Source organism: Artemia sp. Qi Xiang Cuo, unplaced genomic scaffold (genome assembly GCF_049724085.1).
Source record: "Artemia sp. Qi Xiang Cuo unplaced genomic scaffold, ASM4972408v1 HiC_scaffold_2971, whole genome shotgun sequence".
Lineage (NCBI taxonomy): Eukaryota > Metazoa > Arthropoda > Branchiopoda > Anostraca > Artemiidae > Artemia > Artemia sp. Qi Xiang Cuo.
Genome location: NW_028300367.1, coordinates 75,884 through 93,572, shown reverse-complemented (window position 1 = coordinate 93,572; position 17,689 = coordinate 75,884). Strand labels below are relative to the sequence as shown.

General features: G+C 32.4%; 1 pseudogene; it reads left to right on the top strand.

The window, feature by feature from the left end:
• Positions 1–5,837: 5,837 nt before the first annotated feature.
• LOC148938752 (purine nucleoside phosphorylase pseudogene) lies at positions 5,838–6,839 on the top strand (annotated as a pseudogene).
• Positions 6,840–17,689: the final 10,850 nt, after the last annotated feature.

Below are 17,689 nucleotides of genomic sequence, written 5' to 3'. Positions count from 1 at the left end.
CATTTACATAAAGGACCGATATAGTTCATCATAAATTGTATTTTTTAATTAGATTTTTTATATAATACAGTTTGCAGCGGTAGCTAGTAACCTAGTAAGAGACGATCACATCTAATGTTAAGAAATCTAAAAACCCATAGCTCCTAAATAGTTACATTAAAGAACGACCTGAGGCCTTAGTAACTGAAGTATTAAAAGGGATCAGGGTTGCAGTACAGTAAGGACCGAAGTCTATCACATAGTAACTAATGCAACGGGAAAAACAAAAGAGGTCTGTGGTATATGTGACGTCATAAAAGGTTAAATTTGATTCTACATTAAAATACGATCATTGGAATAACATTTCACTATCCGGGTTGCAGCGTTAGTTTATAATAAAGAACGAACTCTTACCTATACTAAATTTTATAAGCCACTTAATTATGGTAAAGGTTATCCGGGTTGCAGCGGTTGCTGGCAACCTAGTAATCCGGGTTGCAGCGGTAGCTAACAACCTAGTAAGAGTTACATTAAAAGACGATCACTGAAATAGCAAACCATTCCATACATTGGATTTAGCTACTTGATTGTTTGAGTTTCGTCTCTAACTATTTAACGGAAGAATTATAATAAAGAACGACCTTTTGCCTATACTAAACTTTATACGCCACTTAATTACAGTATAGGTTAGTAATTCCACAGATAGACTGGCACTGGAACATCGTAGAGAATTGTTTAATGGCTCATTTTAAAGGAAATTAATGGGGTTAAAATTCTTTTGTAATTTAATAATATTATATTAAAAGACGATCATTACAAGAATAAACCATTGCACACATTGGACTTAGTTTGCTGCCTGATTCTTTGAGAGTCGTCTCTTACTACTTCAAAGAAGAAAAAGCAGTAGGCTTTTTCCTGTTTGTAATCAGGGTTTACATAATATTGGTTGTCAAACAGTTTATATTTTACCCAGGGTGATTTAATTTAAAAGACGATTATTCAAAGAACATACCATCGCATATATTGTACTTTGTTAGCTGCCTGATTCCTTGTAAAAGATATTTTTTGTCAAATGAAACTATATTAATTCCTGAAAAATTTAAACTAAATAATTTTATCTAACTACAAAATGCAGAAATAATTATGTTGTCTGATCAATAATTTTCATACACCATTAGAACCGCCTTGTCCGAAATTACATTAAAGGACGAACTATAGTTAATAGTGACTGAACTTTTAAAGTTCAGTCACTGGTTGCAGCGGTAGGTTGCTCCGGGTTGCTCCGGGTTGCAGCGGTAGCTAGCAACCTAGTAAGAGACGATCACCTCCAATGTCAAGAAATATAAAACCCCCCAACTCCTAAAAAAAGAGTCAGATCAAAACAAAAAGTACACCATTAGAACCGCCTTGTCCGAATCCTCTATAAAGGAAACTTACCTCCCTTTGGCTTGAATAACAAAGAAAATATATTGGCTTGATTATAATAAAGATCGAACTCTTCCCTATACTAACTTGCATAGGCAACTTCACTATAGTGAAGATTACAGTATTCATATTATACATCATTATAAATTATAAAAGGTTCGAATGTTCGAAGATTATAGAGTTAAAAATTTTCCCACACCGGGAATCGAACCCGGTTCTCCTAAGTGAAAGTTAACTATCCTAGCCACTAGACCAAATGGGACCATAAACAAGTATGATTTAAGAACCATATGCATATTATTATTTCACCATACCAATTATAATAAGGCCAATACAAAATCGTCGAATTGCAATTTATAGTTAAAAAACGAACTCAAGTCCAAAGAAACTGAACACTGTGGTTCATTAATATTATCTTCATTATTTTAGCTAGAATGTAAATAAACAAGTTTCTTTTTTAAATTTTAAATTGAAAAGATAGTGCTTTTAATTCAACATATTAAAAGTTCTCCCCGGCGGGGAATCAAACCCCCTTCTCCCAGGTAACAAGTGGGCATACTTACCATTAGACTATCGAAGACTTATAAAATAAAAGTTACATATAAGATATGATAATAATTTTTTAATCCGGGTTACATAAAGGCTCGATCATCGACTTTTTACATCCGGGTTGCAGCGGTAGCTAGCAACCTAGTAAGAGACGATCACGTCCAATGTTAAAAAATATAAAACCCCCCAAATCCTAAAAAAAGAGTCAGATCAAAACAAAAATTACACCATTAGAACCGCTTTATCCGAATCCTCTATAAAGGAAACTTACAGCCCTTTGGCTTGAATAACAAAGAAAATATATTGGCTTGAAAATCAAGAAAATTGACTTTTACCACGTTATTCTCCACAAACGGGATATTTTTTTCTTTCCGCTTGATTTTTCTCCTCAGCTAGCTGGGCACTGGAAAATCATAGAGAGCTGTATAATAGCTTATTTTAAAGGAAATTGCAACATCTAGTGCCTTTTGTAATTAAAAATAAAATACTTTTTAAAGTAGAATCAATTTTGTCCAAAAAAATTGCATTTTTGATTTATTTTCATGCTGCAGTCTTTTCAAAGATATTTGAATTTTGAAGCAATCAAACAGTTCTTGGTAATGAACTCTATAGTAATAATAGCTACTTGTCTCAATAGTAACCGAAACTCCTGGAACCAAAATTTTCTTTTTTGGCTTAATCGCTAAAATTATTATGTAAACTGCAAAAATATTTGTGATGCCTAATCAGTAATCCGGGTTGTAGTGGTAGATAGCAACCTAGTAAGAGACGATCACCTCCAATGTTAAGAAATATAAAACCCCCCAACTCCTTGGCTTGAAAATCAAGAAAATAGACTTTTACCACGTTATTCTCCACAAACGGGATATTTTTTTCTTTCCGCTTGATTTTTCTCCTCAGCTAGCTGGGCACTGGAAAATCATAGAGAGCTGTATAATAGCTCATTTTAAAGGAAATTGCAACATCTAGTCACTTTTGTATTTAAAAATAAAATAATTTTTAAAGTAGAATCAATTTTGTCAAAAAAATTGCATTTTTGATGTATTTTCATACTGCAGTCTTTTCAAAGATATTTGAATTTTGAAGCAATAAAACAGTTCATGGTAATGAACTCTATAGTAATAATAGCTACTTGTCTCAATAGTAACCGAAACTCCTGGAACCAAAATTTTCTGTTTTGGCTTAATCGCTAAAATTATTATGTAAACTGCAAAAATATTTATGATGCCTAATCAGTAATAGTAATTTTTTAATTTAAACAACAAAAATACAAGAAAATTCTAAAATTAGTTTTGCTTTTTGTCTCCTGGAAGAAAATTTTTTTTCATCTCAGTTCAAATTTATTATTTTATCTTGGAACCAAACTTTTTTTGGTTTGTAACCCGTAAAGTACATATCTCCATATTATTGTCTCATAATTGCAATTATTTTAGTTTTCAGTCCAGAATCGCTAAACTTATTATGTAAAATGCTAAAATATTTATGGTGTCTAACCAATAATACTAATTTTGTAATTCAAACAAGAGAAATACCTGAAAATTTTAAAATTAGTTTTGTTTTATGCTAGGTTTTAGATACTCGACACGGGATTCTGTGTACTTAATAATTTTAAACATTGAAAAAATATGGTCTCACGCGAGTGGAAAAAAAGAAAGAATAACCCAAAAAAATATCAAAATAGAGCAATCCAAATTTCTACTAATAGAAAACTTTACTACATAAAAAATAAAGCTAACATCCTGAAATATCAGAAAAGTTTATTTAAAAGAGATAAAAATGCCACCGAACGCAATAAAGCTTGAGAACGCGTAAGGATTGCTACTAAGATGTCTTGTGATCCAGGATTTAAGAAAATGAAATATGACAGAGCAAAACAGAGGTATGTTACGGATCAGGGTATCGAGATGTTACAGTAAAGAACGAACTTCAGCCCATAGTAACTAAAGTAAGATTACAACAAAGAACGAACTCTTGCCTATACTAACTTGTATAGGATACCGGGTTGCAGCGGTAGCTAGAAACCTAAAGTTAATCTTAATACTAGCTTTAATTAAGTAAATTATCATGGTTGCAGTCTTAGCTAGCAGCCTAGTAAGAGACGATCACGTCCAATGTTAATCCGGGTTGCAGCGGTAGCTAGCAACCTAGTAAGAGACGATCACGTCCAATGTTAAGAAATATAAAAACCCATAACTCCTAAAAAAGGAGTCAGATCAAAACAAAAAGTACACCATTAGAACCGCCTTATCCGAAACCCCTATAAAGGAAACTTACCGCCCTTTGGCTTGAATAACAAAGAAAATATATTGGCTTGAAAATCAAGAAAATTGACTTCAACCACGTTATTCTCCACAAACGGGATATTTTTTTCTTTCTTTCTTTTGTTTCCAGAGATAGCTTGGCACTGGAACATCATAGAGAGTTGTTCAATGGCTCATTTTAAAGTTAATCTCTAGATCTAGTGCTATTAGTACTTAATTTTTTTTTTAATTAATTATTTTTTACGAAAAAATTAATTTTTTATATACAATATTGATCAATGACGTCATAGTCGTTGGATGTAGTTAGTATTACATAAAGGCTCGGTCATCGAATTTAAGCTGAAACTAAGTAAAGGACAATTATGCCTCCATATATTCACAGTGATGTATAAGATTTCCCATTACATCTGTAAACTGTTCCACAGTTGCCGGTCCATACCTTGGAAGCTTTTCACTAAGCATGCAACATTTATTTTGGATATTACTATGAAGTTTTGCGAAAGCATCTCTAGCTGACTTTTCAACAAAATCTATTCTTTCAGAGAAAATTATTAATCTTTAATTTTGAATATTTTTCGTAATCCCGGTAAAACATTCGTAAAATTTTTCTCAATTTACAAAAATCAGCCTGTGCGTTCTTTGCAGCTTGTGTAAACTGCAAAAATATCCATGGTATCCGAGCAATAGTTTGAATATTTCAATAAAAGCTAGAAAAATACCTTAATTATTATATAGATGATTATTTTAATTATACTTCTTAAGTAATCATTAGTAAAATTTTCCCATACCGGGAATCGAACTCGAGCCAACTGGGTGAGAGCCAGCTATCCTAATCACTAGATCATGTAGGATATACTAAGATATTTGATTAATGACGTTTATCTTAATTTACTTTGTTCTCTTGAGACCATAATATATTTATAGCTATGTTTCCAAACACCTCCTTATATTATGATGTTTCGAGTTGATAGAACCTATCAAAAATACTAATTAATTTTAAAATTTTCAGGCATTTTTCTAGTTTTCATTAAAGAATAAAAATTATTGCTCAGACACCATAAATATTTTTGCATTTTACATAATAACTTTAGCGATCCATGAAACAAAATTTTATAATATAGAATGAACTTTTGCCTATACTAACTTATATACGCAACTTGATCCGGGATGCAGCGGTAGCTTGCAACCTAGTAACAGAAGATCACATCCAATCCCAAAAAATACATTTCTTTAAGGACACAACACTGTACAACACTGTAATAGCAAATGGTATTAACATCACCTTAAATACAAAGATCAAAATAGCGTTATTAACTTTATCAAAGTATGTAGATATAGTTATTTTATATATATTAGGTTCTTTAGTTTTAACAAAAAAACTGATTGCTGAATTGAAACTAGATTAATTCCTGAAAATTTCAAATAGAATAATTTAATTTTATGGATGACTAAAGTTATTATGTAAACTGCAAAAGTATTTTCGGTGTCTGAGCAATAATTCTAATTTTTTAATTAAAACTAGAAAAATATCAGAAAATTTTAAAATTAGTTTTTATTTTTGATAGGTTTTCGATACTTGATGCGTGGTTTCAATATAAAGCAATAGTATTGTAATTTGAAACAATGACTAAATATTCAGATATTGCAAATGAGATTCTTATGAGCTTCTCTTCTCAGCTGAAAAACTTGATAACCAATAGTTGGCATCATCTACGTCAAACTCCTGTTGTTGAAGAATCACCTCTTAATTATGATGAGATTAAAGCTATTGCTGATTTTTTATTATCTAAAACAAAGTACAGGTGCCAGATAGGAATTATTTGCGGCTCTGGGTTAAGTGAACTTGGAAACTTATTAGAAAATAGAACCACCATTCATTACGAAAATATACCCCATTTCCCTGTTTCAACCGTTGTTGGGCATAAGGGCCAAATGGTAATAGGGCTGCTTAAAAATGTCCCAGTTGTGTGTATGCAAGGTAGATTTCATCCGTATGAAGGATACCCGACTTGGAAGTGCGCTTTACCGGTTCGAGTCTTGCACGTAATGGGAGTTAAGAGTTTGATCATTAGCAATGCTGCTGGTGGTTTAATGTCCAATCACAAAATTGGCGACATAATGATAATAAAAGACCATGTAAGCATGCCAGGGTTAGCTGGAAGATCTCCATTGGTTGGCCCAAATGATAAAAAATTTGGCACTCGATTCCCCTCAATGCAAGGAGCGTACAATAAAAAATATCGTGAATATGCACTAAAAATTGGTAGCGAAATTGGCTTGAAGGAAAATATTCACGAAGGTGTTTATTGCATGAATGGTGGTCCAGCATATGAGACACCGTCTGAATGCCAAATGCTACTACATACATTAAATATTAATGCTGTAGGAATGTCTACTGTACCAGAAGTTGTCGTAGCTCGCCACTGTGGCATGTTTGTTTTTGCTTTCAGCCTTATTTCGAATAAATGTGTGATGGACACTGATTCTGAAAATTCACCTAATCATTCAGAAGTTATCGCAGCTTGTGAAAGTAGGAAGTCTGACTTGAAGGTTTTCGTGGAGAGAATGGTACTTCAAATAAATGACGACTTGCAATCACTGCCGTCAGAAAATGACAAAGTTTAATGGTAATCATGCAAAGGAGTTTATGTTTTGAGGATATCGAGGACTTATGCTCATTAGAGTCCTGAACAAGTCCAACAAAGATTCGAAAAGAATTTAGTAAGTTCCCTTGCTTGTTTTCTATGTTCTATATATCTATCAAACAGTTCTTGGTAACGAACTGTTTAGTAAGAGTGAATTGTCTCAATAGTAACCGAAACTCTAAAAAACGGAATTCTGATACCAATCGATACATCAAAAGTACATAAAGGATCGACATAGTTCATCATAAAATGTGTTGGTCAAGAGGATGTCATGTAGTAGTTATTAATAGGAGTTTAAAAAGACAAATGTATGAAAATTGTCTTCGGCAGGATTTCAATCTGTGACCTTTGGAGCAGAACTCCAACACACTATCCACTGCGCCTCCTAGGATTTCAAGGACACGATTTTAAAATAGTTTATGTTTTTTATTAAAAGATGATCATTGGAATACTAAACCATTGCATATATTGGACTTGGCTGCCTGATTCGTTGAGGTCCCTCTAATACTATTCCAAATAAGAAAAAGCCGTAGGATTCCTTAAAAAAAGGTCAGATCAAAGCAAAAAGTACACGCGTAGAACCACCAAACCCCTGCCTTGTCCCAAACCCCTATAAAGGAAACTTACCGCCCTTTGGCTTGAATGACAAAGAAAATATATTGGCTTGAAAATCAAGAAAATTGACTTTAACCTCGTTATTCTCCACAAACGCCATTTTTTTTTTCTTCTTTTCCCCAGATAGATTGGCACTAGAACATCGTAAATTGTTCAATGGCTCATGTTAAAGGAAATTTCTAGATCAAGTGCCATTTGTACTTAATTTTTTTAAAATAGAATCAATTTTTTACGAAAAACTTAATTTGTTATGTACATTATTGATCAAGGACGTCATAGTCATTGGATGTAGTTAGTACATTATAACTACCCGATGTGTGATTTAATATGTATTTCCAGACCAAAAAATTCACTTTTTTTATTATATATCTTATTTTTCAGTTTAGAATCGCTAAAGTTATTATGTCAACTGCAAAAATATTTATGATATCTGAACAAAAATTTTAATCTTTTCATTCAAACGAACAAAATACCTGAAAATTTAAAAATTAGTCTTATTTTTTGTTAGGTTATTCGTACTTGATAGGAGACGAAATTATAATAGGATAATTAAAATAGTAATATCCGGGTTGCAGCGGTAGCTAGCAACCTAGTAAGAGACGATCACGTCCAATGTTAAGAAATATAAAAACCCCTAACTACTAGAAAAATAGTCAGATCAAAACAAAAAGTACACCATTAGAACCACCTTGTCCGAAACCCCTATAAAGGAAACTTACCACCCTTTGGCTTGAATAACAAAGAAAATATATTGGCTTGAAAATCAAGAAAATTGACTTTAACCACGTTATTCTGCACAAACGGGATATTTTTTCTTTCTTTTGTTTCCAGAGATAGCTTGGCACTGGAACATCGTAGAGAGTTGTTCAATGGCTCATTTTAAAGGAAATCTCTAGATCTAGCGTCTTTTGCACTTAATTTTTTTATTAATTATTTTTCACGAAAAACTTAATTTTGTATATACAATATTGATCAATGACGTCATAGTCGTTGGATGTAGTACATAAAGGCTCGATCATCGAATTTAAGCTGAAACTAAGTAAAGGACAATTATGCCTCCATATATTCACAGTGATGTATAAGATTTCCCATTACATCTGTAAACTGTTCCACAGTTGCCGGTCCATACCTTGGAAGCTTTTCACTAAACATGCAACAGTTCTTTTGGATATTACTATGAAGTTTTGCGAAAGCATCTCTAGCTGACTTTTCAACAAAATCTATTCTTTCAGAGATAATTTTAATCTTTAATTTTGAATATTTTTGGTAATCCCGGTAAAACATTCGTAAAATTTTTCTCAGTTTACAAAGATCAGCCTGTGCGTTCTTTGCAGCTCGTGTAAACTGCAAAAATATCCATGGTATCCGAGCAATAGTTTGAATATTTCAGTACAAGCTGGAAAATACCTTAAAATGTTAAAATTAGTTTTATTTTTGGTTAGGTTCTAACTACCCGATGTGGGATTGACTATGTATTTTCAGACCAAAAAATTACATTTTTTAATATATATTTTATTTTTCAGTTTAGAATCGATAAAGTTATTATGTAAACTGCAAAAATATTTATGATATCAGAGCAATAATTTTAATATTTTCATTCAAACTAACAAAATACCTGAAAATTTAAAAATTAGTTTTATTTTTTGTTAGGTTATGGATACCTGATACGAGTTATAAGAAGTGTTAATTACATTAAAATATTATTTCTTGTTTTGTAATAAGATGCCTTCTAAGTGAGTTATTATACGTAATTTAAAAAAACAGTACTATACAAAAAACAGAGACAACATCTTGGAAAGAAAAAAGCAAAGGTATTCAACTGACAAGTTACAGTAAGGACCGAAGTCTATCTCATAGTAACTGATGCAACAGGAAAAAAAGAGGTATGTGGTATATCTGGGTTGCAGCGGTAGCTAGCAACCTAGTAAGAGACGATCATGCCCCATAGTAAAAACTAAAGTAACCATAATTCCTGAAAAAAGATTTAGATCAAAACAAGAAAGATACTATTCGAACCGCCTTGTCCAAAACTTCTATATAGCAAACTTACCGTTCTATAGCTTGAATAACAGAGACAATATATTTGCTTGAAAATCAAGAAAATTGACTTTAACCACTATATTCTCCACAAACGGCATCTTTTTTTCTTTACGCTTTTTTTCTCCTCTAGCTAGCTGCTGGGCACTGGAAATCATAGAGAGCTGTATAATGGCTCATTTTAAAGGAAATTGCTGCATCTAGTGCCTTTTGTAATTAAAAATTAAATATTTTTAAAAGTAGAATCAATTTTGTCAAAAAACTGTATTTTTGATGTATTTTCATACTGCAGTCTTTTCAAAGATATTTGATTTTTGTTTACATAAAGGACCGATACAGTTCATCATAAATGGTATTTGTCAATTAGGTTTTTATTATATAATTATCCATTATTATGTAAAATGAAGTAATTTTTGGTGGTTCCGGGTTGCAGCGGTAGCTAGCAACCTAGTAAGAGACGATCACGTCCAATGTTAAGAAATATAAAAACCCCTAACTCCTAGAAAAATAGTCGGATCAAAACAAAAGTACACCATTAGAACCGCCTTGTTCGAAACCCCTATAAAGGAAACTTACCACCCTTTGGCTTGAATAACAAAGAAAATATATTGGCTTGAAAATAAAAAAAATTGACTTTAACCTCGTTATTCTGCACAAACTGGATATTTTTGTTCTTTCTTTTGTTTCTAGAGATAGCTTGGCACTGGAACATTGTAGAGAGTTGTTCAATGGTTCATTTTGAAGGAAATCTCTAGATCTAGCGCCTTTTGCACTTAATTTTTTTTATTAATTATTTTTCACGAAAAACTAAATTGTGTATATACAATATTGATCAATGACGTCATAGTCGTTGGATGTAGTTTACATAAAGGCTCGATCATCGAATTTAAGCTGAAACTAAGTAAAGGACAATTATGCCTCCATATATTCACAGTGATGTATAAGATTTCCCATTACATCTGTAAACTGTTCCACAGTTGCCGGTCCATACCTTGGAAGCTTTTCACTAAACATGCAACATTTCCTTTGGATATTACTATGAAGATTTGCGAAAGCATCTCTAGCTGACTTTTCAACAAAATCTATTCTTTCAGAGATAATTTTAATCTTTAATTTTGAATATTTTTGGTAATCCCGGTAAAACATTCGTAAAATTTTTCTCAGTTTACAAAGATCAGCCTGTGCGTTCTTTGCAGCTTGTGTAAACTGCAAAAATATCCCTGGTATCCGAGCAATAGTTTGAATATTTCAATACAAGCTGAAAAATACCTTAAAATGTTAAAATTAGTTTTATTTTTGGTTAGGTTCTAACTACCCGATGTGGGATTGACTATGTATTTTCAGACCAAAAAATTACATTTTTTAATATATATTTTATTTTTCAGTTTAGAATCGCTAAAGTTATTATGTAAACTGCAAAAATATTTATGATAACTGAGCAATAATTTTAATTTTTTCATTCAAACTAACAAAATACCTGAAAATTTAAAAATTAGTTTTATTTTTTGTTAGGTTATGGATACCTGATACGAGTTATAAGAAGTGTTAATTAGATGAAAATATTATTTCTTGTTTTGTAATAAGATGCCTTCTAAGCAAGTTATTATACGTAATTTAAAAAAACAGTACTATACAAAAAACAGAGACAACATCATGGAAAAAAAAAAGCAAAGGTATTCAACTGACAAGGCGTATCGAGAAGTAATAATTGAGAGAGCAAAACAAAACAGCAAGATGTGTTATCACAATGATGAAGATTATAGACATGCAAAATTGAGACAGCCCAACAAAAGAGTAAGGAACGGTATGATAATGATGAAGATTACCGAAACAAACATAAGAAAAAAGTTGCTACCAGAATAATGGGTAGATACTTGGGTGACAAAAGCTATAATGAAAAAATTAAATTCTCTGCGAGGTTGTACCGAAGAACGCATAAGGACAAAGGGAAAAATTACATTCAGAAATACAAGAAGATGGCAAAAATGCAGGCTGATATTTGTAAATTGAGAAACATTCTACGCATGTTTAACCGGGATCACGAAAAGTATTCAAAATTACAGATTAAAATTCTCTTTGAAAGAGCGGATGCTGTTAAAAAGTCGGCTAGAAATTCTTTGGCAAAGCTTCATAGTAATATCCAAAAGAAATGTTGTCAGTTTAACGAAAAGCTTCCAAGGTATGGATTGGCAACTGCGGAACAGTTTATAGATGCAATGGAAAATGTTCGACAACACAGTGAATATACGGAGACGTACTTCTTAGAATCCGGGTTGCAGCGGTAGCTAGCAACCTAGTAAGAGACGATCACCTCCAATGTCAAGAAATATAAAACCCCCCAACTCCTAAAAAAAGAGTCAGATCAAAACAAAAAGTACACCATTAGAACCGCCTTGTCCGAATCCTCTATAAAGGAAACTTACCTCCCTTTGGCTTGAATAACAAAGAAAATATATTGGCTTGAAAATCAAGAAAATTGACTTTTACCACGTTATTCTCCACAAACGGGATATTTTTTTCTTTCCGCTTTTTCTTTCTGCTCAGCTAGCTGGGCACTGGAAAATCATAGAGAGCTGTATAATAGCTCATTTTAAAGGAAATTGCAACATCTAGTCACTTTTGTATTTAAAAATAAAATACTTTTTAAAGTAGAATCAATTTTGTCAAAAAAATTGCATTTTTGATGTATTTTCATACTGCAGTCTTTTCAAAGATATTTGAATTTTGAAGCAATAAAACAGTCCATGTAATGAACTCTATAGTAATAATAGCTACTTGTCTCAATAGTAACCGAAACTCCTGGAACCAAAATTTTCTTTTTTGGCTTAATCGCTAAAATTATTATGTAAACTGCAAAAATATTTATGATGCCTAATCAGTAATAGTAATTTTTTAATTTAAACAACAAAAATACATGAAAATTCTAAAATTAGTTTTGCTTTTTGTCTCCTGGAAGAAATTTTTTTTTCATCTCAGTTCAAATTTATTATTGTATCCTGTAACCCGTAAAGTACATATCTCCATATTATTGTCTCATAATTGCAATTATTTTAGTTTTCAGTCCAGAATCACTAAACTTATTATTTAAACTGCAAAAATATTTATGGTGTCTAACCAATAATACTAATTTTGTAATTCAAACAAGATAAATACCTGAAAATTTTAAAATTAGTTTTGTTTTATGCTAGGTTTTAGATACTCGACACGGGATTTTGTGTGCTTAATATTATTATAATAAAGAACGACCTCTTACCTATGCTAAATATTATACGCCACTTAATTATAGTATAGGTTATCTGGGTTGCTACAGTAAAGAACGATCTCTCATCCATAGTAACTAATAAATGGTGGTTCCAGGGGTAGTACACTTGAGGTTCGTCTCTTACTATTTAAAAGATTATAATAAAGATCAAACTCTTCCCTATACTAACTTGCATAGGCAACTTCACTATAGTTAAGATTACAGTATTTATATTATACATCATTATAAATTATAAAAGGTTCAAATGTTCGAAGATTATAGAGTTAAACATTTTCCCACACCGGGAATCGAACCCGAGCCTGTTAAGTGAAAGTTAACTATCCTAGCCAATAGACCATATGGAACCATAAAGAAGTATGATTTAAGAGCCATATGCATATTATTATTTCACCATACCAATTATAATAAGGCCAAAACAAAATCGTCGACTTTCAACCTTACTTTTGACACATTAGTTAAATCTTCATCAGGCTTAAAAAATGTTTTGCTAGTTTTACATGAAAGATCGAACCTTAGCCCATAGTAGCAGAAATAAGAATATATAGGTTGCAGCGGTAGCAAGCAACCTATTACATAATCCGGGTTTAAGTGGTAGCTAGCAACCTAGTAAGAAACGCCAAATTAAAAGATGATCATTAGAAGAACAAACAATTGCTTATATTGGACTTAGTTAGCTGCCTGTCCGATCAAGTCCAATGTTAAGATATATAAAAACCCATAGCTCCATAAGATATATAAAAACCCATCTGACTCCAAAAAAGGAGTCAGATCAAAACAAAAAGTAAACCATAAGAACTACCTTGTCTGAAATCCGTGTATAGTTACATTAAAAGACGATCATTGGAATAACAAACAGTTGCATACATTGAAATTAGTTAGCTACCTGATTGTTTGAGGTTCGTCTCTTACTATTTCAAAGAAGAAAAAGCCGTAGGCTTTTTCCTGTTTGTAATCAGTTTATTATCCGGGTTGTTATAATAATCTTAATAAACATGAAATATTTTAATAAATCATCATAAGGATGATAATGCGACAAACTTGTCTTTTAACAAGTTTACATATAGTACAATAAAGAACGATAAAGAACAGTATCATTGCTGTAGAGATGGCTGAAACCTAGTTACATTAAAAGACGATCATTGGAATAACAAACACTTGCATACATTGGAATTAGCTAGCTACTTGAATGTTTGAGACTCGTCTCATACTATTTCAAAGAAGAAAAAGCCATAGGCTCTTTCCTGTGTTTAGTCAGTTTATTATCTTAGGCAGCACGCGAGCACTGCCTGATTAAACAACGATGTGGGCAAAATGTGTTTTTTTTCTTCTTCAGTCGTCCGGGTTGCAGCGGTAGCTAGCAATTACATGAAGGATCGATATTGTTCATCATAAATTCAGAATATGTAAGTTTCTTCAGATATAATACAGTAAATTATTGTAAAGAACTCTTGCCCTTAGTTACCTATTTCCTGTCAAATTAGCTAATTAATTTCATCTGATTTTGTTTTAAAAATAACGAACCCAAGCCAGTTGGCTGAAAGCCAACTATCCTTAGCCACTAGACCATATGAGATATGTATAAAAAGCTAATTTATTGTTTTATGATCTCTTATCCGGGTTGCAGCGGTAGCTAGCAACCTAGTAAGAGATAGTTATAATAAAGAACGACCTCTTTCCTATACTAAATTTTATAGGCCGCTTAACTATAGCATAGGCTAGTACAGTTATGATATTTAAGGCCAATATATTAAAATTTTCCACTAAAAGAAGGTCATTGGAATAAAAACCCAATACATACATTTGATTTAGTTAGCTACTTGATTGTTTGAGGCTAGTCTCTTACTATTTCAAAGAATATCCGGGTTGCAGCGGTAGCTAGCAACCTAGTAAGAGACGATCACCTCCAATGTCAAGAAATATAAAACCCCCCAACTCCTAAAAAAAGAGTCAGATCAAAACAAAAAGTACACCATTAGAACCGCCTTGTCCGAATCCTCTATAAAGGAAACTTACCTCCCTTTGGCTTGAATAACAAAGAAAATATATTGGCTTGAAAATCAAGAAAATTGACTTTTACCACGTTATTCTCCACAAACGGGATATTTTTTTCTTTCCGCTTTTTCTTTCTGCTCAGCTAGCTGGGCACTGGAAAATCATAGAGAGCTGTATAATAGCTCATTTTAAAGGAAATTGCAACATCTAGTCACTTTTGTATTTAAAAATAAAATACTTTTTAAAGTAGAATCAATTTTGTCAAAAAAATTGCATTTTTGATGTATTTTCATACTGCAGTCTTTTCAAAGATATTTGAATTTTGAAGCAATAAAACAGTCCATGTAATGAACTCTATAGTAATAATAGCTACTTGTCTCAATAGTAACCAAAACTCCTGGAACCAAAGTTTTCTTTTTTGGCTTAATCGCTAAAATTATTATGTAAACTGCAAAAATATTTATGATGCCTAATCAGTAATAGTAATTTTTTAATTTAAACAACAAAAATACATGAAAATTCTAAAATTAGTTTTGCTTTTTGTCTCCTGGAAGAAATTTTTTTTTCATTACATTAAAGGACGAGCTATAGCCCATAGTAACTGGAATACGGGTTGCAATATTTGCTTGCAACCTACCCGGGTTGAGGCGGTAGCTAGCAACCTAGTAAGAGATGATCACGCCCCATAGTAAAAATGAAATAGTTACATTGAAAGACGATCATTGGAATAAAAAAAGGATTGTATACATTGGAATAAGTAACAGTAGAGTTGGTCAATGGCTCATTTTAAAGGAAATTAATGGGGTTAAATACCTTTTGTAATCAAACCAAATTATTTTTATTATATTAAGAAATTATAGTTATGACCCTTAAGAAATCATCATAAGTAAAAATTTCCCATACGGAAATTGAACTCAAGCCAACTGGGTGAGAGCTATCCCAACCTCCAGACCATACAGGATATATTGAAATATCCGATTAATGAAGTTTATGTTAAAGAACAAATTATAAACCTAGTTAGCTGTCTGATTATTTGAGGATCGTCTCTTACTTTTCCAAAGAAAAAAAGTAGGCTTTTTCCTGTTTGTTATATTTTATATTAAAAGACGATCATTAGAACACCAAACCATTGCATATACTTGACTTAGTTAGCTGCATCATTCTTTGAGGTTCGCCTCATACTATTCCAAATAATCCGGGTTGCAGTGGTAGCTAACAACATAGTAAAAGACGATCACGTCCAATGCTAAGAAATATAAAAACCCAAAACTCCTAAAAATAGAGTCAGGTCAAAACAAATTACATCATTAGAACTACCATGTCTGAAACCCTACTAGATAAATAATGAATGTCATCATAGTTTTATATTAGAGCTATGACGTGAATAGAAAAACACGAAATTATATTGTTGTTTCTGAAGACATCATGAAATAATACCATTGCGCAATGACGTCATGAAATAAAATCATTACGCCGTGACGTCATAATTACTATATAAGAAACGTCAAAACTGTAAATGGTCTCATTCATGAATAAATAATGGTTAGATCAAAGCAAGCTACACACAAGTTAAAAAAACAGTACTACAAAAAAACAGAGATAGTATCTCGAAAAGAAAAAAAGCAAAGGTATTCAACCGACCAGGCGTATCGAGAAGTAATCAAACAAAACAGCAAGATGTGTTATCACAATGATGAAGATTATAGACGTGCGAAAATTGAGACATCCAAACAAAAGATCAAGGAGTTATAATAAAGAACGACCTCTTGCCTATACTAAATTTTATACGCCACTTATCCGGGTTGTAGCGGTAGCTAGCAACCTAGTAAGAGACGATCACCTCCAATGTTAAGAAATATAAAACCCCCCAACTCCTAAAAAAAGAGTCAGATCAAAACAAAAAGTACACCATTACAACCGCCTTGTCCGAATCCTCTATAAAGGAAACTTACCGCCCTTTGGCTTGAATAACAAAGAAAATATATTAGCTTGAAAATCAAGAAAATAGACTTTTACCACGTTATTCTCCACAAACGGGATATTTTTTTCTTTCCACTTTTTTTTCTGCTCAGCTAGCTGGGCACTGGAAAATCATATTATAATAAAGAACAACCTCTTGCCTATACTATATTTTATAACTATAGTATAGGCTAGTACAGTTATATTTATGGTCAATATATTCAAATTTTCCATTAAAACACGATCATTGGAATAAAAACCCATTACATACATTTGATTTAGTTAGCTTCTTGATTTTTTGAGGCTAGTCTCTTACTATTTCAAAGAAGAAAAAGCCGTAGGTTTTTTCCTGTTTGTAATCAATTAGAAAGAGCTCTACCTTTAAAATGAGATACATAGTGCTTTGAGTTGTTTCCGGGTTGCAGCGGTAGCTAGCAACCTAGTAAGAGACGATCACGTCCAATATTAAGAAATATAATCCGGGTTGCAGCGGTAGCTAGTAACCTAGTAAGAGACTATAATTTATCCGGGTTGCAGCGGTAGCTAGTCCGGGTTGCAGCGGTAGCTAGCAACCTAGTAAGAGACGATCACGTCCAATGTTTCCGGGTTGCAGCGGTAGCTAGCAACCTAGTAAGAGACGATCACGTCCAATGTTAAGAAATATAAAAACCCATAGTTCTTAATAAAAGAGTCAGATCAAAACAAAAAGTACACCATTAGAACCGCCTTGTCCGAAACCCCTGCATAGTAAAATTTCTGTCCCTTGGCTTGAACAGCAAGGGAAATATATTGGCTTGAAAATCAAGAAAAGTGGCAGCTACTACAACATTCTGCCTAAACGGGATATTTTTTTCTTTTTTTTTTCTTTTTTTTTCTTTTTTTGTATCCAGAGATAGCTTGGCACTGGAACATCGTAGAGGGTTGTTCAATAGCTCATTTTAAAGGAAATTAATTGGGTTAACAAT